Raw genomic sequence first — 27306 nt, forward strand, 5'->3', positions numbered from 1 at the left:
AGCGATGCAGTCCCTTTTAAGTTGTTCATCATCAACCATGTCCAAAGAACCGGAGAAGTATGGTGATGACTGAGAAACACCTTGGTTAGCCATTCTGTTGGCTACCTGGTTTGCTGTTCTTCGTACATGCTGGAAGGTTATACTTTGTGGATTCTTAAGCTTTGCCTCCAGGGATTCCAACCTGCTTAGCAATCTCCAGCTGGTTGCTAACTTGACTGCTGTTGCCCCTGCCTGAATTTTCTTGGCTGCTGCTATTAGGATGAGAGAATCTCCCTCAACCTCAAGAGGGAAGAAGTGTTTTTGTTCTGCTAGACAGATCCCTTGCCAGAGTCCTTCCAGCTCGGCTACATTGTTAGTGTCTTTGCCTAATGAACCATAATAGATATGCAGAAGTGCTCCTGTATGGCTTCTGAAGATTCCTCTGAATCCAGCAGGTCCAGGATTACCTTTAGCTGCCCCATCGAAATTGAGCTTGAATGAGTTGAAAGCTGGTGGGGACCAGGAGGACGGGGAGGTGGAGCTGCGTGGGGGATGGGTGATGACCTTTGCAAAGGCGGAAAGATCAAGATTCCATTCTTTCAAAATGTCCCTCTCTTGTTGCGCTTCTGGCATGTCTGTATCATACCAGGTTCTTATGGCTAAGGTTTCCTGGATATTTCTTTTGTAGATGAGCCACAGAGCGTCGATTGTCCGGGAAGTGTTGTTGAAGATTCTGGAGTTGCGCTCTTTCCAGAGAATCCAGTACAAAAAGCTTGGTATGAGTCCCCATAAAGTATTGAGAAGTTGGATTTTGAATGGGTTCTTGTCCCAGTTCCTGATATTTTCCGTTACATCCTCGCCCCTCGGTTCTGTTCTCTTGTTGCATTTCTCCACTTTCTCCCATAGTTACTTTGCTAGCGGACATGTCTCCATTAAATGGTTGATTGTCTCAGAGTTGAGATTGCAATTTGGGCATCTGGAAGGCCCAATGAATCCCCTTTTTATCAATTGTCCCATGTAAGAATGCGATTTTTACTTAGTAGCCATAAGAAGGTTGAGATTTTAGGCCATAGCCCTGGTAACCAAACTCGTGCCCAAATTTGATCTTTATCCGCTTGGGTGTCTGAATAGCGCAGTTGATGTGCTTCTTTAGTGGTGAATGTGCCTTTGTGCGTGTGACCCCATCTGAGCTTATCCTGCTGGTTGGAGTGATGGATTCTATGATGAGTGAGTTCCTGATCCATGTCTGAGCATGTTTTGCCCTCCCAATCCCTCTGCCAACTGCTCGCTGGTTTCCATAATTGGTATCCATGATGCTCTGTTTGTTGCCAGAATTGGTGAACCTGAATAAGGTTCTCTTGCTGCATATAAGATTGCCAGAGGGGCTTTTGGAATAGATTTGCAAGTTTAGGGAGCTGCTGCCATGAATCCTCCCAAAACTTGGCTGACGTGCCTGAGTGGATTTCCCAGAAACTGTGTTCCTGAATGAAGTGGCTGTGAGTCTTTGCAGCATTCCAGATTGGTGATCCTTGGGCTGTGGAGTTGATTCTGATGAGATCGTTCCAGTGACTTCCCAGAGCATATTTTGCTTGCCATAATCGAGCCCAAGGTGAGTGAGGCTTGGAGATCCAGTTCCACCACATTCGAGCTCCCATTGTGTTGTTACTTTGAAGCGGATCCCGAAGTCCTAGTCCTCCTTCTGATTTGAGTTTGCAAACTTCTTTCCAATTAACAAGAGCCCATTTTCGATTCCTACCAGTGGAGCCCCAGAGGAAGTTGTGCTGGAGGTTGTGAATGGCTTTAAGGACCCATTTTGGAGCTTCCATGGTGGAAAAGAGGTACAATGACATAGCTTGAAGGACTGACTTGATCAGGACTAATCTGCCTGCCATGTTGAGAGCACGAAAGGTCCACGATGAGAGCTTTGATTCAAGCTTATCAAGGAGAGACCACCAGGAAGCATGTTTGATGGCTGAGTCAGAGAGGGGTGCTCCAAGGTATTTAGATGGCAAATGGGATATGGTGAATCCCAGAATTCTGGCAATATTCCTTTGAGTAGAGGGGGGGGTGTTAAAGAAGAAGAGTTGAGATTTCGAGGCATTGATGGAGGTGCCAGAGGCATCAGAATAAAGGGAGAGTAGAGACTTGAAAACAGAGGCTTCTCTCGAGGAGGGATGACCAAATAGCATGGTGTCATCAATGAACTGCTGATGAGACAGAGGATTAAGACCATGGATAGAAATGCCTTTAAGCTCTTGAGAGGCAACGACCGATTTGAGAAGTCGGCTGAGTCCTTCTGCCATTAGAACAAAGAGAAAAGGCGAAAGAGGATCCCCTTGCCTAATGCCACGTGAGGGTCGAAAGGGGGAGGAGGGAGAGCCATTCAAAAGAACAGAGAAGCTTGGAGAAGTGATGAGGTTCATAATCCACCTGGTCCAGGTTGCACTGAAGCCAAAGGCTAAAAGCATTTTGTGAATAAAATTCCAACTAAGCTTATCAAAAGCTTTAGAGAGGTCTAGTTTTAGAATCATACCTGGTTTCTTGAGAATCTTTAATGAGTGTATTACCTCATTTGATAGTATGATTCCATCCATGATCTGCCGTCCTTCCACATATCCTGTTTGTTCCGGAGATATGAGTAAGGGCAGGAGAGGTTTGAGCCTGTTTGCGATGACCTTTGAGATTAGCTTGTAGATTACATTGCATAATGCGATTGGTCTATATTTTTCTGGCCTGTTGGGTTCTCCTCCCTTGGGTACCAGAGCTATGAAGGTGGTATTGAGGGCTGGGAGGATCCAATGCATGCTTCTGGATTCTTCAACGAGGTCCCATACCTCAACTTTGATGAGTTCCCAGAATTCATGGAAGAAATTGGCTGTGAAGCCATCAGGCCCAGGCGCTTTTCCGTCTTTGAGTTGAGCCATGGCTTCTTCAACTTCCTGCAAGGTCGTGGGCTGGAGTAGTTTGTTATTGTGATCCGCAGTTATGATGCTTGGAATATGCTGCGTGATGGCTCTGATTGCTGCATCTCTGTTTTCAATGGGTTCCGTTAAAATTTCCTTGAAATACCCTGTGAATTCCTTTTCCATGTCCTCATGTTCCTCAATTCTTTCACCTTGTTGGTTGTTGATGAAGGTGATATTATTGTGCATTCGCCTTTGAATGGTGGCTTTGTGGAAGAATTTTGTGTTCTTCTCCCCCTCTTTGAGCCAATTGATTCTGGATTTTTGCCGCCAGAGTATTTCCTCTTGTTTCCTACGCTCCTCAATTTGGTTCCAGAGTATCTGTTCCTGTTGTGCTTGTTCTTCTGATCTGCCTTCAAGAATGAGAGTTTGTTGAAGTATGTGCATTTGCTGTTCCAATTGTAAGCGCTTCTCCTGGATGTTACCAAAATTTGTGCGATTCCACACTTTGAGGACGTGTTTCAAATTTTTTAATTTTTGTTGGAATTGATACATTTTGGCTCCCTCTGGCGGGATGTAAGCTGCCCATGCATCGCTGACTACCGCCTTAAAAGTGGCATTTGTGAACCAGAATGCTTCGAATCTGAAAGGTCTGTTGCAGCGGTTACCTGGCCTGGACCATTGTAGCAAAATTGGCCAGTGATCAGATCCACTTTGGGGGATAATGGAAGCATTGAAATCCCCTCCCAGGTGGATTGCATTGTCAGAAAGAAGGAATCTATCAAGCCTGGAAGCAATGTGATGAATACCTCGACGCTTGTTAGTCCAAGTGAAAATTCCATTAGAGGTTGGTATGTCCATAAGTTGATTGTTTTGAATGAATTGTCTGAGGCCATCACTGTCACTGTCGAAACTGATTCTACCTCTTTGCTTCTCTTCCATGGATGTTATTATGTTGAAGTCGCCGCCACCAATCCAGACCGGGAATTGCCTATTTTCATTGAGGATAGAGATCGTTTCCAGTAGTTCTAGTTTTTGCTGAATTGTCTGAGGAAAATAAACGTTTGTGAGATGCCCATGGATTCCGGTGCCAATGAGGTGGAAGGAGGCTTGAATAAGATGGAGAGTGGCATGGAAGTCATATAATGAGATGATCTGCGGGTTCCACATAATGGCCAAACCGCCTGAGGCTCCAGAGGCGTCTACAGAGATAGCGCTGCTTCCTGCCCAGACTTTGCCGCGAATTCTTTCAATAGCTTCAGTGCTGCTCTTTGTTTCTTGCAGAAAAACTATGGTTGGTTTTTCTTGTTGAATCAAGTTTTTGATCATTCTATGTTTTGAGGGGCTGTTGAGTCCTCTCACATTCCAGGATATTAACTTCATGTAAACTGAGATTTGGGTTTATAGAACTTTGTCAACTTAGGGAATCGCCCCGACTCCATAAGTATTTCACCTAATGTTATGGTTCTTTGAAGGTCTGTCTTTCTTCCTCGTTTCTTGGGATCTTTGAGCACCTTTTTTCCGTCCCATGGGCTGCCTCCCTGTATGCCAAGGCTTTTATTGTGCTGCACCTTGGTTAAGACTCCTTCCAGCTTGTCTATTTGCCAGGGGGGAATTGAGTTGTATTCTCTCTGTTTGCATGCCGTTTCAAGTGTGAAGATGTCTAAACCATCTAGACTAACATCCGCCTGATCTTCCTCCATGACAGTAGTATCACCTAGTTCTTCCTCATCCGCTTCTTGCTGAAGACTGAGAGCCAGAGTAGCATCTGTCTCCATGTCAAAGTCTTGCTGTTTATTATCCAGTAAAGATTTCTCTTGGGAGAAGGAGAAGGGACTGAGACTTGACACCGATTTTCCTTTCTCCAAAGAAGGGTTGGGATTGATATTCGAAAGAGCAGGATCAGAGGGCTGCAAGGGGTCTGAGGGGTTGAGGGAGGAAGAGGGCGAAGAGGTATTAAATGGGGGTTCAGAACTGGGTTGGTCTTGCTTGTTATGCGTAGCAAGAACAGAGAATCTGTTCTGGGAGTCAGCTTTGAGAGCATTGTCCATGACTGGCTGACTTTTTTTGGCATGCCTACGGCGGTTGGGAATTTTTATGAAACCTTCGGAGTCTTTGTCAGAGACAGCGGTAGCTGCTTTGGACTGAGAATTTAATGGACAGTCTCGGAAGAGGTGGCCATGCTCATGACACTTGCGACAGCGGAAGGGAATATGCTCATAATCTAAAGGTTGTGTCCATTCATAGTCATCGTGATAGAGTCTTACCGTATCAGCTAGAGCTTTGGTCAGGTGCATGTGGACGCAGATCCTGGCATACGAGGTATATTTGCGGGTTTTTGTCTCAGCCGCGACTCGGATGAAGGTGCCAAGTTTGTTGCCTATATCCGCCAACGTTTCTTCTTTCCAGTATTCCACCGGGAGGGAGTACATCCTGATCCAGACCGGAGCCCAGCTGAAATCTTCCTTGTCGGGGTTGAATCTTGGTTTCCATTCCGTGAGATACAGACCTGAAGAGTTGAAGAAGTATGGCCCTCCTTCGAATATCCACACTCTGTCCTCCACACAGTGAAAGATTGCAGAGTAATTTGTCCTTTGCGATTCCATTTTGAAGCTATCCAACCTTGTAAGGCTTTTTCCGTAGGCCAGAAACCTAGAAACTTTCCGATTAGTACGTGATCTTGCATGTACTGGATCTCACCATTGATGCGGTGGCTAGGCAGGTCAACCTTGATGGGTTCTGCAGCTTTTGGGATACAGGTGGCCGAGGTTGCCTTTGGCTGTGACGCCGTAGCTTTGTTGTGCATCTCTTTGTCTGTATTTTCTTCTTCTGTTGGGGCCGTATGTGTCTTTTCTTCATTCTTCTGATGTCCTTCTTGCCCTTCGTCTGGGCCTGCGCCAGAGGGGTACAGAGGCTGTGCGTGCTGTATTTTGTCAGAGCTTGAAGAGTTCTTTGGAGGGGAGGCGGAGCTCTCCCCTCCTACCGCCATTTCCATTGCAAGCGACCAGCAGAGGTGCGGCGGCGGCTACAGTGTAAGCGGTCAGGGGCGGCGACTGGCTAGGGTTTGGCAGCGCTTGGCAGTGTTCTGCATCAGAGCTTTTTTTTTTTTTTTTCGGGTCATTGCCTAGAATTGAATGACACCTTCATAACAATAAGATAATAGGGAAATAATGATGTAGAAGTAAATACTTGAACAAGCCCTTAACCAGACCCCTACTAGCCATGAGAGTTATTTTGTCAAAAATATCACAAATATGTAATCTATAGGTGTAAACAACAGATTTAAGCATAGGGATCTCATACTCATATGAGAATCACTAAGAACCATTATTCCCTCATATCATTTTTTGCATTATCATCTATTAGATCATAGATACATTGTTCATTCATTTACAAGTGAAAACATGATCAGAGCCATACATAGCCACTATCATAAAACACATACATAACCAACATAATAGCAATAGAAATACCCAGGAAATCAAAACCATATGATCCACATATAAACCAATATAATACTCATTCAAATACAAGTAGAAATAACCTCATATTGATGATGCAAAATCCAATCCTGGAATGGGACTTACACGTTCCACCTCACCATAGAATGGTTGAGCCAAATCTCTCTTCATCCATTCACCCCCATGCCATACTCCAAGCATGAATGTGGGATCTCATAGAACACATATATCCAAAACCATCCAGGGCTTCCTGTTGGCTTGAGGGGGTTTGGACCCAGGCTCAGAGTTAGTTGCGCTAACCAACAAAACCCTCTACTACCAGCCCTTTCGAAAACAACCTGCTTAGCACAAGGTGTAGTCTCACTCGAGGCAGTATTGGGGGATGTTAGAACCAAGTTTCTACATCCAGAAGGCTATGTGATGTGGGAGTAAGGCGTTTGGAAACTGCACTTTTTGAGCTTCACATACAACTAATTCTCTCTCAATAAATTCAACACAACTATCAAGTGCTTTTCATGATCCTCCTCATTATTTGAATATACCAATATGTCATCAAAAAATACTATGACCAACTTATCCATATAAGGGTGCAACAAATTTTTCATCAAACACATGAAGGAACCACCATAAAATCATAGTGCCCATGCCTTTTGCAAGATGTAGTCTTGTAGATGTCCTCTTATTTGATGTGCACCTGATGATAACCTGATCTGAAATCAATCTTTAAAAAAAAAACAAATCCCTTCAATTAATTAGACACATCCTCAATCCATGACAACAGATACCTATTCTTGATAGTCACCTCGTTCAACTGCCTGTAATCAATGCATAATATGAGAGTATTGTCCTTCTTCTTTAGAAACGAAACTAGTGAACCCTAAGGAGATACACTTGGACTAATGCATCCCTTATCAAATTCTTCCTTAAGTTGCAACTTTAGTTCCACCAATTTTGGAGTACTCATCTCGTATAGTTCCTTAGATACTAGTGCTTCTCCTGACATCAAATCAATAGAAAATTCCACCTCTCTATGAGCATGAAACTCTATAATCTTTGTATGAAACACATCTTGAAACTGTTGCAAGACATGACACTCTTCAGGAATTCATCATCCTCATCCTCTTTCCCTATGTCACTATAAATATGAACTACAAACAATACACATCCCTTCCCATGACTGTGTTTTGCCTACATAGCTGTAACCATTCTCACTGATGTAGGCTTCTCCTTTCCCTACAATATTATTCTTTCCCCATCATCATCTAGGCACTCGATGGCCTTGTCATGGTAGTCTTTCTTGGTCCTAAGAATTAAAAGCCAATCCATGCCCAAAAAAATGCTATATGATCACAAAGGAATCAAATTTAGATTTTTTGATGTAGTATCATTAAGCTCAATATCCTACCTAATGATGAAATATTCTCTTGGTCCCTGTAGCCAACTGTACCAACCAAGATTCTGCATGCAATTCTTTACTCAACCAACACTGATCCACCAGGTGAGGACTAATATCACTATAATCCAATCCAAGATCAATCAAAATAGAAACATCTTGATCAAAAACCTTACCTTCCATCTCAATAATAGATGTCTAATGATCTCCCTGCCTATTATCCGTAACACCCTCCTCCCACGTCTATCCAAGTAAACCAAAAAACTAGGGTAAACATGCGATGAGAGGCCACTATGATATGATTCGACCTTCTAAGTTACGCTAAGGAAGTGGAATCGATGGAAACACACCATACAGACTTTCAACATCAACATTAAGACCCTTAGGAACCATCCAAACCTTTCTACCAACTAGCCCCTGGGTCCCACTAATATTTTGGACCACTTAAGCCCTGGACGCTCCCATGATATAGGCTTGCCAAGGTCTAGGAGGCTCTAGACGCTCTCATGACAAGGCATGCCAACACCCAGGGACCATTTTTCTCAGTGTTGTGCTAGTGTCCCTAGGAGTTGAACCACTTTTTGAGGCCCAAAGCCTATGTCACTACCTAGAATTGAATGACACCTTCATAACAGTAAGATAATAGGTAAACAATGATGCAAAAGCAAATACTTGAACAAGACTTTAACTAGACCCAATAAGAACCAGTAAGAACCATTTTTCCCTCATATTATTTGCTTCATTATCATCTATTAGATCATAGATACATTGTTCATTCATTTAAAAGTAAAAACATGATGAGATCCATACATAGCCACTATCATAAAACACATACATAACCAACCTAATAGCAACATAAGTACCTAGGAAATCACAACCATATGATCCACATATAAACTAGTATAATACTCATATAAATACAAGGAGAAATAATCTCATATTGATGATGTAAAATCCAATCGCGGGATGGGACTTACACGTCACTACAAGAAAAAAGGTCACTGGTGAGGGTCATACTTGTGACGGACCTTTAAGGTCTGTCACTAATGTCACATATGGTGATGGTCTTTAAAAAAGCATTGTTGTAAGTGTATATAGTGATGGTCTTTTATGGTTTGTCACCAAAGCCATTTTCAATGACACTTTTGGTGAGGGTCGTTAAAGGCCCGTCACTAATTCTCTTTTTGGTGACACTTTTGGTGAGTGTTGTTAAAGGCCCATCACTAATTCTCTCTTTGGTGACACTTCTAGTGACGATCTTTTATTGACCGTCACCAATGATGTTTTTGGTTACTTTTGGTGACAGTCAATGAATGTTCATCATCATTTATCATTTCAATGAGTTTTTGATGATGCTTCATGCCTGTGATGGACCTTTAAGGTCCATCACAAATGTTGCATATGGTGAGTATTTAAAAACTCATTGTTGTAAGTGTATATAGTGATGGTACTTTAAGGTTTTTCACCAAAGCCATTTTCAATGACACTTTTGGTGAGGGTCATTAATTGCCCATCACTAATTCTCTCTTTGGTGACACTTCGAGTGACGATCTTTTATTGACCCTCACCAATGTTATTTTTGGTTACTTTTGGTGATGGTCAAGAAATGTTCGTCATCATTGATCATTCCAATGAGTTTTTGATGACGCTATGTACTTGTTACTATATTTTTTTTCAAAATATAATGATATAAGACCATTGTTGTGGAGTCTTTTTCCTTATGTGTCGAAGGTCATAGTGGTTATAATAGCTAGTCAATTTGTTAAGAATTAATTAATGTGTATCATTTCCCTCAAGTCATAATAATATAGTCTTCCTATGATTCAACACATGATTAGTCTCTATTAGGTTTATTATCTAGCAAATTTCCTTTAAATAAAGTTCCATTAGTGTGTGGAGGAACTATATTATTTAATACGTAATCAAGCTCTGTCAATTCTATTAATGAGAGAGAACTAGCACTCCTCAACACTCATGGCACACCTTAACATGCTTTGGAACAATACACTAACATTCCTTGGCACCTCACATGTCTTAGAACATCTTTGTACCTAGAACATCATGTCATGAGTAGGATGCCAAAGCACATGTTGGCAAGCCATAGCATAGCATAGCAATCCCTTGTCATGTGCTGGCATTCCCTGGAACTCCTTAACATAATATTGCATTGACAAAAATTAACACTTGGCACACATTGGCACTTGGCATGTATTGGAACATATTATTAGTGTGCTTAGCATGCCCCTTTTGAAAAAGATAAAGTCCCAACTTATTAACCCTCTTATGTGTTCATTTCCTTTCATTTTAGCTTGGTTATTCCTTTTTTTGCCTTGAAACTACTTGATGCATATTGGCATACTCTGGCACCTTGCACATCCAAGCATGTCTTAGTACTTGGAATGCCTTGGCACTATTTGGCACATGTTAGCACACCCCGGAACTACCTAGCACACTCTATCACTTCTTGACATTCCCTGATATTCCCTGGCATTCCTTACCCATTCTTAGCATACCTTGTCACTTCCTCCTTAGCATGAAAACTAGCACTAATTAACACTCCCCAACACACCCTCATATTCATTCACTTCCATGCATTTTGACCTAGTGCTCCCTTGTGTTGTCCTAGTACTCCCTAACACTCCTTTGCATGCATTGGCACTCTCTAGCACACCTTAGCACTCATAAGTGAAGAATGGAACTTGTAACCAATGTTACCAAACTTGGAATAGATAATAAATCGGTGAGGAAAAAGAGCTAAGAGTTTCAATAAGATTGCGGAAAAATCATAAAAAAAAAATTAGGAAAAAATCAGTGAATTATATAAATAAAAATATACACATATATTGAATAAAAAGAACATTTTTCATTGATATTGAATAAATTCATGTCCAAACAATTCATAATATCAATAGATGTATAAAATATCATGAATGAATAAGCATCTCATATATGTTATGAGTCCAAACATGATCCAAAGTACTGAGTCATGACTCCTAACTAGTGACTACATAGAACAAGAAACAACTGCTTCTAAAATTTTACAAACAATTGCATACTAATTAGAAAAAATCGATAACTAAGAGTCTGAGACTCTTAAGAGTGAGAACTAGAAGCGATTCCTCCCACTTCTCTGCTTGCTTGAATCTCAAAGTTCTTCAAGTCATGTAGGCTTAAAAGAGGAGCCTCGTCTAATTGGACCCAATCTGCTGCATTTGTAGTTTGCAAATCTATCACTTCAAGGCCTATTGGTGAATGATCCAAACCTATCATTATCATGAGACATTGAAATGTGAATTTAAGTTTGAATTTGAACTTTAAAGTTTAAACTTTAAATTCCAAATCAGATTATGAAACCTTCAAATTCAAGCTCTCACCTAGTATTTTCTTGTTGCGAAGTTGTAGATTGTAATGGAAAAATACAAGGTCATTTAAGCACTTTTGTGTCAATCGGTTGCGCTTCTTAGAATGTATTTTCTCAAACATGCTCCAGTTGCACTCACAACCTGAAGCACTGCATGGTTGGTTTAAGATTCAAATGGAAAATCTCTTTAAATCTGGCATATCACTACAAAAGTTTTTCCACCAAAGGCCTAGCAAGTGGAAAGGGTTCATGAGTAGACGTACTAAATACTAATAGTAAAAACTTAAAAAGACAACAAAATTTAATAAAACATTTAACATACAAAATAAATTTTAAACAAATTTAATGAACTGATAAAGCCTTCAAGCCTCAAAGGGTACCTGGAAACACCTTAGACCTTTCTCGTATAACACTGGTATAGGAAAATAATTTAGGTGGTGCTCTATAATCCTATAGTTGGGAAAAGACACAACTTTGAAATTCTGGATCAAGGAAGCACCTTTCCAAGCATGTCATAAGTCCTCTGTGAACCTCCCCATCTGTTATAGACATTTTTGGGCACTACAACCCCAATCATACATGTCCATAAGCCAAGGGCTCCTAAGTCCCTAAAAGTGTTGTTTCATACCCTGAAGGAACAAGGTCAGCTGATTACATCATCTCCCAGAAGTTCTCCACAGGAAACTTCTCAGAACTGTTCAAAACTGGACCATACAGGTTGCTCAGTGCTAAGGGTGTGATGCATCCCACCTGCCCAGTGTAAAGGGTGTGATGCATACTGAAAAGCCCTTCTGTAGGGTGAGATGGGTCAGAGTGGACAAATGGCAGAGACAGTTTGCGAGGTGGATGATCATAGAATCTTCCAGAAACTTCTCCTATGACACTTGCCTCTCTGAATTCGCCCAGGGATGAGTAGGAGGTCATCAATCTCCAAGTGGAATCAAGAACTATAAGAGAGAGGACACTAATCAAAATCCCAGAAGCTGACTCACCCCCTTGCAATCATCTATATATGGATCCCTCATCCCAGAGATCCGGAGGCTGGAATTTTGTATCTTGTAAGGAAGTGTTGTTGGTTTCTTGGTGGAACATCATAGTGTTCGGTGATCTAAGCTTTTCATGAGGTGAAGAAGGGATTTCACCGAGGTTTCACCGACGAAGGAATTGTTCAATCAATGATAATTGAAGGGGCACCATGGGAAGATTAGCACCATCATTCCCTTCTTCCGGATTGTGAAGAAAATACTCCTGATGAACTATGTTGTCCTTCAGTTTTTGATTTTCTATCAAATACTGTAAACACGGTGGGGTCCGAGCGAAACTTGTCCGACATTGAAGAGACTATCGCCATAAATATCTCAACCAAAGCAGATGTTGTAGAGAATATTTATGTTGGAAAATGTTGTTATACTTCAGAACTGGAAATATATAACGCTCTTTTTCACGAATTCAGAGATGTCTTTGCTTGGTCATATAATGAAATGCCAGGCATTGACTCGAGTATCGTTGAACACGAAATCAAGATGTATCCAGATGTCAAATCAGTACGACAACGGCTACGGCAGGTGCACCCCAAGAAAGCCGTTGCCATTAAGGCAGAAGTTGAAAAAATTCTCCATGCTGGTTTCATTTACCCGGTTCCTCTAACCGATTGGGTATCGAATATTGTCCCTGTTATGAAAAAAGAGGAACAATTAGAGTGTGCATCGATTATAGGGATGTAAATCAAGCTTGTTCAAAAGACAACTACACTACACCCTTCATCGATAAGATAATTGATGAATGCGCCGGATGTGAAATATTTTCATTTATGGATGGATTCTCTGGGTATAATCAAATAAATATCCACCCACACGACCAGTCAAAGACTGCATTTATTTGTCTGTGGGGCACATTCGCATATCGAAAATTACCCTTTGGTTTAAAGAACGCAGGGGCAACATTTCAGAGGGAAATGAATTATGCCTTCCATGACATCAAAAATATCGTTCAACCATACCTCGACGACCTTCCGGCTCATTCGCAAAAGCGGACTGATCATCCGCAGCATTTAAGAGCAATATTTCTACGTTGCCGACACTACAATATACAACTCAATCCACACAAATGTGTATTTTGTGTCAGTTCGGGTCATTTACTTGGCTTTGTAGTCTTGAAAGACGGGATTCATCTCGACCCATGTAAGGTTCAGGCAATCATAAATTTGCCTCCACCTTCAAATTTGCTTCAGATTCAGAAACTCCAAGGGAAAGCAAACTTTCTGAGGAGGTTCATTCCAAATAACGCCGAACTTGCTAAAGGTTATACGCATCTTTTGAAAAAGGAAGTACCCTTTGTCTGGGATCAGGTTGCGCAAGCTTCCTTTGATGCTTTAGAAGAATCCCTAATGAAAGCATCATTAATGTACGCTCCTGATTATCAAAAAGAATTTAACCTATATCTGGCTGCAGCGGATACAACCATCGCAATGGTTTTAGTTCAAGAAGACAACGGAATTGAACATCCTATATATTATTTAAGTAAGAACTTAAATGATACATAAATCAAATATTCTTATGTTGAAAAGCTAGCGCTCGCAGCTGTTCAAGCGATACAGAGATTTCGACACTATATCCTCTTTCGAAAAACTACCATTCTGTCAGATTGCAACCCCATGACTTATATATTGTCGCGACAGTTGCTGGGGGGAAAATATTCAAAATGGATATCAATTCTACAATAGTTTGATCTGGAATTTGTAAAATCCAAGTCAAAGAAAGCTCTGGTTTTCGCAGAATTATTATGCGATCTCCCATCGTCGTCCAACGATGAAACATCCGAAGAAACGATCGTGGACGAAAATTTGTTTCTGATATCTTCAAGCAATCTGTGGTATGGGGATATCATCATTTATCTCCAAACCCAGAAATATAGGCCAAATACCTCTCGCTCCGAACAAAAACGTATTCGATACCAAGCAAAAGACTACATGATCGTCGATGATACACTTTACCGTCGTGGTATCGATACAGTGCTGAGAAGGTGCCTCACCCATGAGGAGGCCGAAAAAGTCCTGAATGATTGCGATTCAGTTGCGTGTGGGGGGCATCAATCCGGTTATGCTACAACGCAAAATTTTTTACGAGCAGGATACTTCTGGCCAACAATGTTCAAAGATTGCATAACTGCAGTCAGAAGTTGCCATGCTTGTCAAATTTTCGATAGCAAAACCAGAAGACCACTCGCACCACTACAGCCAATAGTCACTGTCGGGCCATTCGCCAAATGGGGCATCGATTTCATGACATGTAACCCCACCTCGACCGGGGGGCATGGGTATATCATAGTCGCAGTTGACTATTTTACCAAATGGGCCGAGGCGATGCCTACATTGGATAATACTGGTGAAACAACTGCCCTCTTCTTTTTCAATCATGTAGTCGCCAGATTCGGCGTCCCACAAGCTATAGTCACAGATCATGGATCACATTTTCACAATCACATGATGGTCGAATTAGCTTCCAAACTAGGGTTGTCTCACGACAGCTCTACTCCATATTACCCGCAAGCCAATGGACAAGTTGAAGCAATCAACAAGGTCCTGAAGCGCATGCTGCAAAGGATGATTGGAGTTCACAAAAGAAGTTGGCACCTAATCCTGTACTCAGCCTTGTGGGCTTACCGAACATTGGTAAGGAATGCAACCGGGTTTACACCTTTCCAACTGGTATATGGCCTGGAAGCAGTCTTACCAATCCGGTGTGAAATCTCATCCCTCAAACTCGCAATTGACCTTCTCCCAGGGACTTCAGAAGAGGAGGCTTGTTTCTTGGAACTAATCCAATTGGATGAAACCTGTCGTGATGCCGCTTTGGCTAACGAAGCCCATAAGAAACGAGTCAAGGTGCAGTTCGACAAGAATGTCAAACCCCGTGTCTTCTCAGAAGGTGACTTGGTCTTGCTTTATGACCAAGAATCTGATAAATTGGGGGCAGGAAAATTCAAGTCTTTATGGATGGGCCCCTATATTGTTAAGTGAGTGTTAGCAAAAGGAGCCTATGAGTTAACGGATTATGACGGGATTCCACTGGCACAACCTCGTAACGGGTTGTACCTCAAGCGTTACTATGCGTAATTCAGTATAGTAACCTATATGATTTTGTTATGTTTTTGTTTTCGCTAAAGTGTTTTGGTCAAGTAATCCACTTTTTACATTTATTGCAGATGTCAAACCTAGTGGAGTCATGTGTTGGATATGCCGATGGAGCGAGTCGTAGTTCACAGAACCTATCTTCCGCAGCCTGGGCCATTTTTGATCCAAGTGGCGAGTTAGTAAGTTTCAGAGGGGTATGTATTGGTCGATCAACGAATAACATCACTGAATATAGCGCATTGACAGAACTTCTCTCTGATCCATCACACATGGTATACGCCGACTGATTGTTAGGCTAGACTCACAACTCGTCATACTACAACTCACTAGTATCTACTCTGTCCGAAATCTAGCTATTTATCGCATGTTCCTAAGGGTCAAGATTTTGGAAAGGCAATTTGATTTTATTCAATATCAACATATTTCCAGAACCTTAAACACATTAACTGACTCATTGGCAAATTATGTGTTAGATAGACATTTGCAACATTTATAAAAAGAAGCATACCGTTAATATTTGCATTTGGATCATGTAACTTAACCAAAATAAAACTTCGAAAATCAAAAATATATATATAACTGTTTATGGTTTACACATAGTGTTCTGTAACCAAGACAAAATTGGTCAAATGACCCAAAACTCAAAACGCTAGGGGGCACCCTAGTCTAATGATGCTCGTGATAGCAAGTCACAGCCTGTGCGATCATGCGTAAGAGGCGAGTCCATCGTCTTGGCACACCAGTAGTATGCCGCTGCAACCTTAAGGGAAGCTCGTCAGTCCTCACATCTGGGATACCAAGAGTGAGGCCCTCAACCTGTTCCTGTAATGCTGTGAGAGTCTCGGCCACATCGAGGTCACGAAGGATAGCCCTTCCAACAACCTCTCCTACTGGGGCGACAGCTGGCACTCTCGGGGCATACTACTGGCCTAACGGGACCGACATCTGCATGAACACATGAGTTTGATTAAGTCTTGACAGAATAAAGCACAAGGACATTATAAAAGAAAAACGATAAACAGGAATATGGTCAAAGAATTTACCAATGGCGCCCCACTGTTCGCCAGCCGACAGTACTAAATCTGGGTCACCCCGGAAGTCCATACCAGCATATGGATACTCGGAATAAATCATCTCATGACGATCAAACCACCCAAAGAAGGTATCAGAAAAGGAAATATGAGACTGACCAAATGCCTAGACATATGGTCGACCCATCTCTGCATATGTGGTTCAGTCGGTGAAGGTAAATCGAGTGCAATGTATTGCAGCTGCATCAGTGGTATCTTTTCCAAGGCAAAGGCGGTCAAGATAGAACCATACCCAAAGTTCTTCAACCTCCCACTGTTCACCTTGGCCAACTGTTCTTTCATCACAAGAAGTACTGCGTCGCACCAGTTGAACACCTTCAATTGGAGACATTCCAAGGCATACTGCATATAAGATCGGTTGGCTACATGAAGAGCGCACCTCCAGCCATCCTAGCAAAAGTGAACAGAATAGTCCTGAGGGACCTGTCAGTGACATCATGGATGATGATCTTGCTGTCTTTACTCGGCTGAGATCCCTCTCTGCAATACCGGTGGACATAATCTCTCACAGATTCACCTCCTCGGGCCGAACCTGATAAAGAGATAGGGGCACCCTGCCTCGAAAAGCCAGTCAAGAAATAAATGTCCACTACAGTCAAGGGGATGGATTTGCCCCTAATCTGGAACACCTGGCTGGTAGGATCAGAAGCATCGAGCAAATACTGCAGCAAGTTGATTTGTTGTCTCATGCTAGAAATGCGAAAAAACTTCAGCAAGCCACAGTTCCGCAGTGCGTTTACTGTAACCAGATCATGTAAAGCAAGCATGTCCTCTTCTTCATGCTCACGTTCTCGCCATGTAATAGTCATCTTGCTCCAAAAATCTCTGAAAACAAACAAGAGAAGAGTTAGATCCTGATTTTGGTGAGAAACAGGAAAAACTTCCATAAAAAACTGTGCATAAATTTCCTTCCTAGCACCCATCGCACCTACAGTAGTGCTCTAGGTGCGTTGCATGTCAGATGGCCAGTAGACAGGCCAACATCCAACGCACCTTTCGATACACAAGGGGTGCGCTGAAGCTAGGGCGAGTTATTCAAACCCCAGAGGCTCAGAAAAACCAGGAATCAAGCTTAGAATGCAAGATGGAAAGCATGAAATGAAAGAGCTCAGGTTTAGCTCCTACCTGGTCCAGACGGCACCGTGAATCGTCCACAGAATCTCCCGGAATCAGCTGATGAAAATCAAGGGGGAAAAGGCACCTCCAAAGCTACAACAAACCAAAGTTCAAATGAAATGGTAAAATGAGAGGTAAAAGCACTTTTACATTACTTTTTACGTAATTCGAGTAAAATATTAGTGTTCTAACTCATTTTTCAAACATGTATTGTTCATTTCTAACTAGTTTGATGAAGCAATCAAAAATGCAGTACAATCTTTGAAAGAACAAATCTATTTATGGTAAAGTCAAGAAATGACCGTTGTATCGAGTAGTTTTAGCACATATTTCAAGCTCATTAAAAAATAAACATAAGTCATGAGCAAATGTTTCTCCCCGCGTTTAAGCTCATTAAAAAATGAACTATTTTCCGGTAAATAACCATCGTGAATTTAGTACTTCAGCCTTTAAAGCCTTGGTCATGTTCTCATCATCACCTCCACTCTGTATTGGCCGATCATTCACCTCCATTTGATTGTTTACCCCTTTTTGAGGAACAACTGCGAAGAGTGATCCCACTAGCCATCCTTGTAACACTGCCGTGATTGGAAAATTCCAAACCTTACTTGGAATCAGCTGCTACCCAAGTTTATCACTCGTTCCTCAAAAGGCAAGTCTCCTTTAAGCTCTTTTCAACTGACTCATAAAATATGAAAAGATTGCCGAGCCATTGGCCTCTCCAGCTCGTTAAAGGGACCGGAAGTGCTATCCCTCCTTTAGATTTTAATTTTTTTGGACCTAAGGGATTATTACACAAAAAGATCGAGCGCTTGTTTTATTCGGCTCGTTAAAAGTATCAAAAATTCATCCCTTCTGTATTGTTTTATACTTTTTCGGACTTAAGGGATTAGATGACGAAAAAGGAATTTTGGAGTTTCATTTACGTTCCTTTTCAGACTCTCTAAAATTGAAAAGGACCAAGTTATCTTTGTCGTTAAACTCGTTAAAACTTAATAGCGAAAAACTTGTCCATAGCAGACAAGAACGAGTTTCACTATCGCTAGGCTCGTTAAAACATAGTGATGGGTTTTCATGAAGGAAAATTATAGAACAAGCATATGTTATCCTCCTCAAGCTTGACAAAAATAAAGAGGTATTGGTCAGCAATGACTGGGGAAAAATTGGGAAGAAAACTTGAAGAAGCTTTGTTGGTAGCAAGTCGCTCTTGAACATGACACTTTCACTCCGCATCCAAGACGGGTTGGGTTGTTTCATTCACCGGTCACATCACCATGGTCCCATCACACCATCCACACTTGGGGGTTAATGCTACCAATCCATCACGTCAGTGTCACCGATATGTTCAAAAGAAGTCATTCAGAGAATTCGCCTGTGTCTCACCTGCTACAATACATTTACACTCCATTCTTTCATGACCGCCACCCTGAACCTTATGTCATCAGATCGTTTTCACCTCCATTAAAATCATTTGCTCCGTTCCGTGTCATTGATGTGGGATTCATTAAGGCCCTCCTGTGACGGATCGCTTCTTGTCGACATCAACTCATTATCCAAGAAGTCGGTCTAGGAACACCCCGTTCAGTACTTTGAAGCTTGCATGCCTCAATGGAAAGTTTCTCACTTCCAGCGACAGGTTTACATCAATGACCTTCGACTGAAAGATTTTTCGTGGTGTTCGACACCAAGTCCTTTATTCACACCACGTGAATTGTACTGCAGTACCTTGAGGGTCATTATCATTATCGATGATTCCTCTCGCACCTGTTAACAACTTACATCATTGACTGGTAATCAAGCGATGTCTTTCCATGTTCGACTCCAGAACATCTCTCACAAGGATTGACTTATACTTCGAGTGAAGATCGAACGAGATTGAAGACCCCGAATCTAGTTTCATCCATTCGGGCTGCGATATATATTCAGGGAAATAAAGACATCAAATGTACATCATTGCTACACAGATAATCATCCAATCAAAGGGATGATGGCTCTACCAGAATCATCAGTCTACACTCAGACGATTGTCTATCCTATGTACATGAAAAGGAATTTATAAAGCTGAGCATGGGAATGCCTGCCTCAGGTAGATCACGAAAATTTTATGAAGATAATGTATTGTATTATATCTTATTATAGGTCTCCTCTCAGCTTGAAAGAACTTCAGATCCTCATAATAAATCATTTCACCCGACATCAAAATATTAACGACCTCATGCTTTAGGGGGCAACTGTTATAGACAATTTTGGGCACTACAACCCCAAGCATGAAATTTCCATAAACCAAGGGCTCCTAAGTCCCTAAAAGTGTTGTTTTAACCCCTAAAGGAACAAGGTCAACTGGTTACAGCTTCTCCCAGAAGTTCTCCATGAAAAACTGCTCAAAACTGGTCAAAACAGGATCATTTCAGCTGCTCCATAGGCAAAGTGCGTTGCATCTCACCTAAATACACTGTGTGGGTGTGTTGCATTTCAAAAAGCCATTTTATGGGGTGCGATGGGTGAGAAGTGACAAATGGCAGTATCATTTCGCGAGGTGGAGAGGCATGGAATCTTCCAGAAACTTCTCCTGTGACACTTGCCTCTCTAAATTCGACCAAGGATGAGTAAGAGATCATCAATCTCCAAGTGGAAGCAAGAACTATCAGAAGGAAGACACTAATCAAATCACAAGCTGACTCATCTCCCTTACAGATATCTATATATGGATCCCTCATCCCAGAGATCCAGAGGCTGGAATTTTGCATATTGTAAGGAATTGCTGTTGGTTTCTTGAGACAACATCATAAGTTTTGGGTGATCTAAGCTTTGTATGAGGTGAAGAAGGGCTTACTTGATGAGAGGATGATGCTGGGTCAGAACAACTGGTTGTAACTCCCTTGGCTCTTTCTTGTTTATCAATAAAAGCTATTCAAGTTTTCCTCCATACTCTTGTGTCATTTATGTTTTATGCATTTGTATGGTCAATTTACATCTGATCCTAGATTGTTTATGATTATAGATCCATGTTCTTGTATAGTGTCATGCTACTGTGATCCTATAGGTACTCTGTGAAGCTGGGCGTACAAGGGAGCAAGTAGCGAAAGGCTATCAAGAGAGAGAGGAATCGAACTGGGAGATTAGCGCAAGACAGAGGTTGGTCTTCTTTGTTCTTCTCTCATCTATATTTCATAAAGGAAAAACGAAAGTAGCTTTACTTTGTTTGTTTCTAAGGTAGCTACCACACCTTAGTGGGATAAGCAGTTCTGTGTAGACACTTTTCCCTGTAACACCATGAGGTAAGAAGAAAAAGAAAGGGAAAAAGAAGAAACAGGAGGAGTCGTCCCTTGAAAAATCTTCTGCAAACCCTTCTGGAGATAGGAAACCAAATCGTCCATGCCTTATATGTGATGAGGATCATTGGACAAGAGAATGTCCATATAAAGTTGAACTTAGAAAATTCTTCGAGAATTCAAAAACCTCTGTGGTATTGACTGATCCGTTTCCAAATCTAGGAACAAATCTGGTTGCTAGTGACAATGCTTCCCTGTCCCAAGTGCTAATGTTGTCGGTTTCGAAGTAGCAAAATGATGATTTGATATCAACAAGGAATAAAGATTATGGGAGTCCACAGCTGTTGAAAAACAAGGCCAATGATCAACCAAGTAGTTCAACAACAACTTCGACCATAGTTGTGCCACCCATCATTCCTGAACTAATGATAAAGCTGCCAAAGGGAGTAGTACACAAATCGACATTTAGTCCTCGTGCCAGAGCAGCACAACATTATAATATAGTGGAGGATCTGGTCCAATCGCCATCCGCTATGTCGACACTTGAGGTACTGCAAAATTGCCCCTCCCAAAAGCAGGCTTTATTATCAGCGATAGGTGGGACTGACCCAACGGATTCCAATCTTGTGTCCTTTAGTCACAAAGGATATGACCCTCGGTTACCAGCTCAACTAGCTTTCCTGATTCAAGTGAAAGCCCTCAAAAAAACTGTTCATCGAACAATTATTGATGAGGGGGCATCTACATGTATTATGTCGATGAGTTGCTGGAAAACTTTAGGATCTCCACCCTTGTCGTGATCTTCGACGACATTAAAAGCATTTGATGGAAGAACATACACCCCATATGGGATTTTAAGTAACTCACAAATCGAGCTCGGGGGCAAAACAATAGAAATAGATGTTGAAGTAATTGACGGAAACCTCGATTACAACTTCCTACTGGGAAGGCCCTGGACATATGCTATGGCTGCCGTTGTGTCGACCTACTTCAGGAAGATTGCATTTCTCTTTCAAGGAGGAATTACAATCATCGACCAACAAACATTTCTCCCCAACAGTTCACAACTTACGGGAAGCATTTCGATGATCCACGGAAGCCCTCATTCGCTTCAAAATATCGGAGTAGGCCTACTAAAAGACCCTATATTAATGGGGACTTTTGCCCTACCGCCTCCAATCAATCTGGCGGAAGTGGCAACGGTAGGAAACTGCAATATGATATCTTCTATTCAAAAGATCTCAGAAAACGATATTAACATGGATCATCTGCAGGTATTGCCTCCAAGCCCAATAGCAATATTGTAGAAATCAATTTTTTTGGCATGGGAGGCAAACCCAAATCAATGCTCATCAAGCGTTTGGATAGATAGGTCTAAGGAATATGGTACCCCTTCAGATCCTTGGTCACAAATACATGTTGTAGACGAAGGAATTGTTCAGTCAATGATGATTAACGGGGCACCATGGGAAGATTACCACCATCGTTCCCATCTTCTAGATTACAACGAAGATACTCCTACTAACCTTCATCATCCCTCGGTTTTTGACTTTCTATCAAATACTGTAAACACGGTGGATTCCGAGCGAAACTTGTCCAATATTGAAGAGACTATCGCCATAAATATCTCGACCAAAACAAATGTTGTAGAGAATATTCATGTCGGCAAATCTTGTTCTCCTTCAGAACTAGAAATATATCACGCTCTTTTTCGCGAGTTCAGAGATGTCTTTGCTTGGTCATATGATGAAATGCCAAGCATTGACTCAAGCATAGTTGAAAATGAAATTAAGATGTATCCAGATGTCAAACCGGTATGACAATGGCTATGGCAGGTGCATCCCAAGAAAGCCATTGCCATCAAGGGAGAAGTTGAAAAACTTCTCCATGCTGGTTTTATTTACCCGGTTCCTCTAACCGATTAGGTATCGAATATTTTTCCTGTAATGAAAAAACAAGGAATGATTAGAGTGTATGTCGATTATAGGGATGTAAATCAAACTTGTCCGAAAGACAACTAACCTACACCCTTCATTGACCAGATAATTGATGAATGCGCTGGATGTAAAATATTTTCATTTATGGATGGATTTTCCATGGGGCACATTTGCATATCGCAAGCTACCCTTTGGTTTAAAGAATGCAGGGGCAACATTTCAGAGCGAAATGAATTACGCCTTCCATGACATCAAAAACATCATTCAACCATATCTCGACGATCTTCTAGCTGATTCGCGAAAGCGAACTGATCATCCACAGCATTTGAGAGCGATATTTCTACGCTGTCGACACTACAAGATACGACTCAATCCAAAAAATGCGTGTTCTGTGTCAGTTCTGGTCGTTTACTTGGATTTGTGGTCTCAAAGGATGGGATTTGTCTCGACCCATGTAAGGTTCAGGCAATCATTGATTTGCCTCCACCTACAAATGTGCTTCAGATTCAAAAACTCCAAGGGAAAGCAAACTTTTTGAGGAGGTTCATTCCAAATTACGCTGAACTTGCTAAAGGTTATACTCGTCTATTGAAAAAATAAGTACCCTTTGTTTGGGATCAGGTCACGCAAACTTCCTTTGATGCTTTAAAGGAATCCCTAATAAAAGCATCATTAATGTATGCTCCTAATTATCAAAAAGACTTTAACCTGTATATGGCTGCAGTGGATACGACCATCGCAATGGTTTTAGTTCAAGAAGACAATGGAATTGAACATCCTATATATTATTTGAGTAGAAACTTAAATGATACAGAAAACAAGTACTCCTATGTTGAAAAGCTAGCTCTCGCAGCTGTTCAAGTGATATAGAGATTTCGACACTATGTCCTCTTTCGAAAAACTACCATTTTGTCAGATTGCAACCCCATGACTTATATATTGTCGCGATAGTTGCCGGGGGGAATATTCAAAATGGATAGAAATTCTACAAGAGTTTGATCTGGAATTTATAAAATCCAAATCGAAGAAATCCCTGGTTTTCGCGGAGTTACTATGCAATCTCCCATCATCGTCCAACGATGTAACATCAGAAGAAGCGATCATGGATGAATCTTTGTTTCTGATATCCTTAAGCAATCCATGGTATGGAGACATAATAATCTATCTCCAAACCCAAACATATAGGTCTAATACCTCCCACTCGGAACAACGACGCATTCGATACCAAGCAAAATACTACATGATCGTCGGTGATACACTTTACCGTTGTGGTGTTGATACAGTTCTGAGGAGGTGCCTCACCCACGAGGAGGCTGAAAAAGTCCTGAATGATTGCCATTCTGGCGCGTGTGGGGGGCATAAATCTAATTATGCTACGGTGCAAAATATTTTACGAGCAGGATACTTATGGCCAACAATGTTCAAAGATTGCATAACCACAGTCAGAAGTTGCCATGAATGTCAAATCTTTGATCGAAAAACCAGAATACCACCAGCACCTCTGCAACCAGTAGTTGTTGTTGGGAAATTTGCGAAATGGGGCATATATTTCATGACATGTAACCCCACCTCGGCTGGGGGGCATGGGTATATCATAGTCGCAGTAGACTATTTTACCAAATGGGCCGAGGCGATGCCTACATTAAACAACAACGGCAAAACGGTTGCCCTCTTCTTTTTCAATCATGTAGTCTCCAGATTCGGCATTCCATAGGCCATAGTTATAGATCATGGAGCGCATTTTCGCAATCACATGATGGTTGAATTGGCTGCCAAATTAGGGCTGGCCCACGACAACTCTACTCCATATTATCCGTAGGCCAACGGACAAGTTGAGGCAATCAAGAAAGCCCTAAAGCAGATGCTGCAAAGGATGATTGGAGTCCATAAAAGGAGTTGGCACCTGATCCTATACTTAGCCTTGTGGGCATACCGGACATCGGTGAGGAATGCAATCGGGTTTACACTCTTTCAACTGGTGTATGGCCTGGAAGCGATCTTACCGGTTCAGTGTGAAATCTCGTCCCTCAAACTCGCGGTCGACCTTGTCCCCGGAACTTCAGAAGAGGAGGCTCGTTTCTTGGAACTAGTCCAATTGGATGAAACCCGTCATGATGCCACTTTTGCTAATGAAGCCCATAAGAAATGAGTCAAGGCACAGTTCAACAAGAATTTCAAACCCCGTGTCTTCTCAGAAGGTGACCTGGTCTTACTTTATGACTAGGAATTCGATAAATTGGGAGTAGGTAAATTCAAGTCTTTATGGATGGGACCCTATATTGTTAAGCACGTGTTAGCAAAAGGAGCCTACGAGTTAGTGGATTATGATGGGATTCCACTGGCACAACCCTACAACGGGTTGTACCTTAAGCGTTACTATGCTTGACTCAAGATAGTAACCCCTATGCTTTTGTTACATTTTTGTTTTCGCTAAGGGTAATTGTTTTGGTTAAGTGATCTGATTTTACATTTGTTGCAGATGCCGGACCTATTGGAATCATTTGTTGGATATGCCAACGGAGCGAGTCATAGTTCACATAACCTATCTTCTGCAGCCTGGGCCATCTTCGATCCAAGTGGCGAGTTAATGAGTTTTAGAGGGGTATGTATTAGTTGGTCAACAAACAATTTTGCTGAATACAACGCGTTGATAGAGCTCCTCTCTGATGCCATTACGCGTGGCATACGCCGACTCGTCGTTAGGCTAGACTCACAGCTCACTGGTATCTACTCCGTACGGAATCTAGTTATCTATCGCATGTTCCTAAGGGTCAAGATTTTGGAAAGGCAGTTTGATTCTATTCAATATCAGCATATTTCTAGAAACTTAAACACATTAATAGACACATCGGCAAATTATGTGTTAAATAGACATTTGCAACATTTATAAAAGAAGCATTTCATCAATATTTGCATCAAGGTCACGTAACTCAACCAAAATAAAGCTCTGAAAATAATATATATATATATATATATATATATATATATATATATATATATATATATATATATATATATAACTATTTATGGTTTATACATAATGTTCTATAACCAAGACAAAATCGGTCAAATGAACCAAAACTCAAAATGCTAGGGGGCACCCTAGCCTAATGATGTTGGTGATAACAAGTCACCGCCTGTGCAATCATGCGTAAAAGCCTAGTCCATCGACTTGGCACGCCAGTAGTATGTTACTGCAACCTTAGAGGTAGCTCGTCGGTCCTCACGTCCGGAATATCGAGAGTGAGGCCCTCGATCTGATCCTGCAATGTTGAAAGAGTCTTGGCCACATCAAGGTCGCGAAGGATAGCCCTCCCCACAGCCTCTCCTGCTGGAGCGACAGCTGGTACTCTCAAACGTACTGCTGGCCGAACTGGTCCAATATCTGCATGAGCACATGATTTTTGATTAGTCCTAATAGAAGCACAAGAACATTATAAAAAGAAATGATAAACAAAGCTATGGTCAGATAATTTATCGATAGCACCCCATTGCTTGCCAGCTGACAACACCAAATCCGGGTCACCCCGGAAATCCATACCAGCATATGGATACTCGGGAAAAACCATCTCCTGACATTTGAACCACTCAATGAAGGTATCAGAAAAGGAAACCAGGGACTGACAATCATGTTGGGCCATAAGGTCGATCCATCTCTGCATCCGTGGCTCAGTCGGTGGAGGTAAGCCAAGTGAAATGTACTGTGGTTGCATTAGCAGGATCTTTTCCAAGGCGAAAGCGGTCAAAATAGAACCATAGCTGAAGTTCTTGGGTTTTCCACTTTTTACCTTGGTCAGTTGTTCTTTCATCATAGGGAGTACTGCGTCACACCAGTTGAACACCTTTGGTTCAATGCATTCTAAGGCATACTGCATATAGGACCTGTTAGCCACATGAAGAGCTGCATTATCAACCAGTCTAGCAAAAGTGAATAGAATGGTCCTTAGGGACTGGTCATTGACATCTCGGATGTTGATCTTGCCGTCCCTACTCGGCTGAGATCCCTCTTTGTAATACCGGCGAATATAATCTCTCATAGATTCGCCCCCACGGGCGGAAGCTGATAATGAAAGAGGGGCACCACGCCTTGATAAACCGGTCAAAAAATAGATGTCTACGACTGTCAAGGGGATGGATTTGCCTCTGATCTGAAACACTTGGTTGGTAGGATCCCATGCATCGAGAATATATTGCAACAAGTTGATTTGTTGCCTCATGCTAGAGATGTGGAAAAACTTGAACAAGCCACAGTTCCGCAGTGCAGTTATCGTAACCAGATCATGTAAAGCAACCATGTCCTCTTCTTCATTCTCACGTTCTCGCCATGTAACAACCATTTTTATCCGATGAATCTCTGCAAAACAAGCAAGAGAAGAGTCAGGATCTTGATTTGGCAAAAGACAGGAAAAAATTCCATGAGAAAATAGTGCAAAAGTTTCCCTTCTCACGCCCATCGCACCCCAGCAGTGTACTGGGTGAGATGCATACTGACTGGCCAATGGCCAAGCCATTATGCATCACACCTTTCGATATAGAAAGGGTGCGATGGAGCCAGGGTGAATTTTTCAAAACCCGAGGGGCTCAGAAAAATAGGGAAACATGCTCAGAATTCAAAAAGGAAGGAATGTAACTGAAGAGCTCAGGTTTAGCTCCTACCTGGT

The sequence above is a fragment of the Pinus tabuliformis genome, chromosome Q, assembly GCF_031772625.1.
Source record: "Pinus tabuliformis cultivar Carrire ecotype Pingquan chromosome Q, CPIR1, whole genome shotgun sequence".
In the NCBI taxonomy this organism is placed as follows: Eukaryota; Viridiplantae; Streptophyta; class Pinopsida; order Pinales; family Pinaceae; genus Pinus; species Pinus tabuliformis.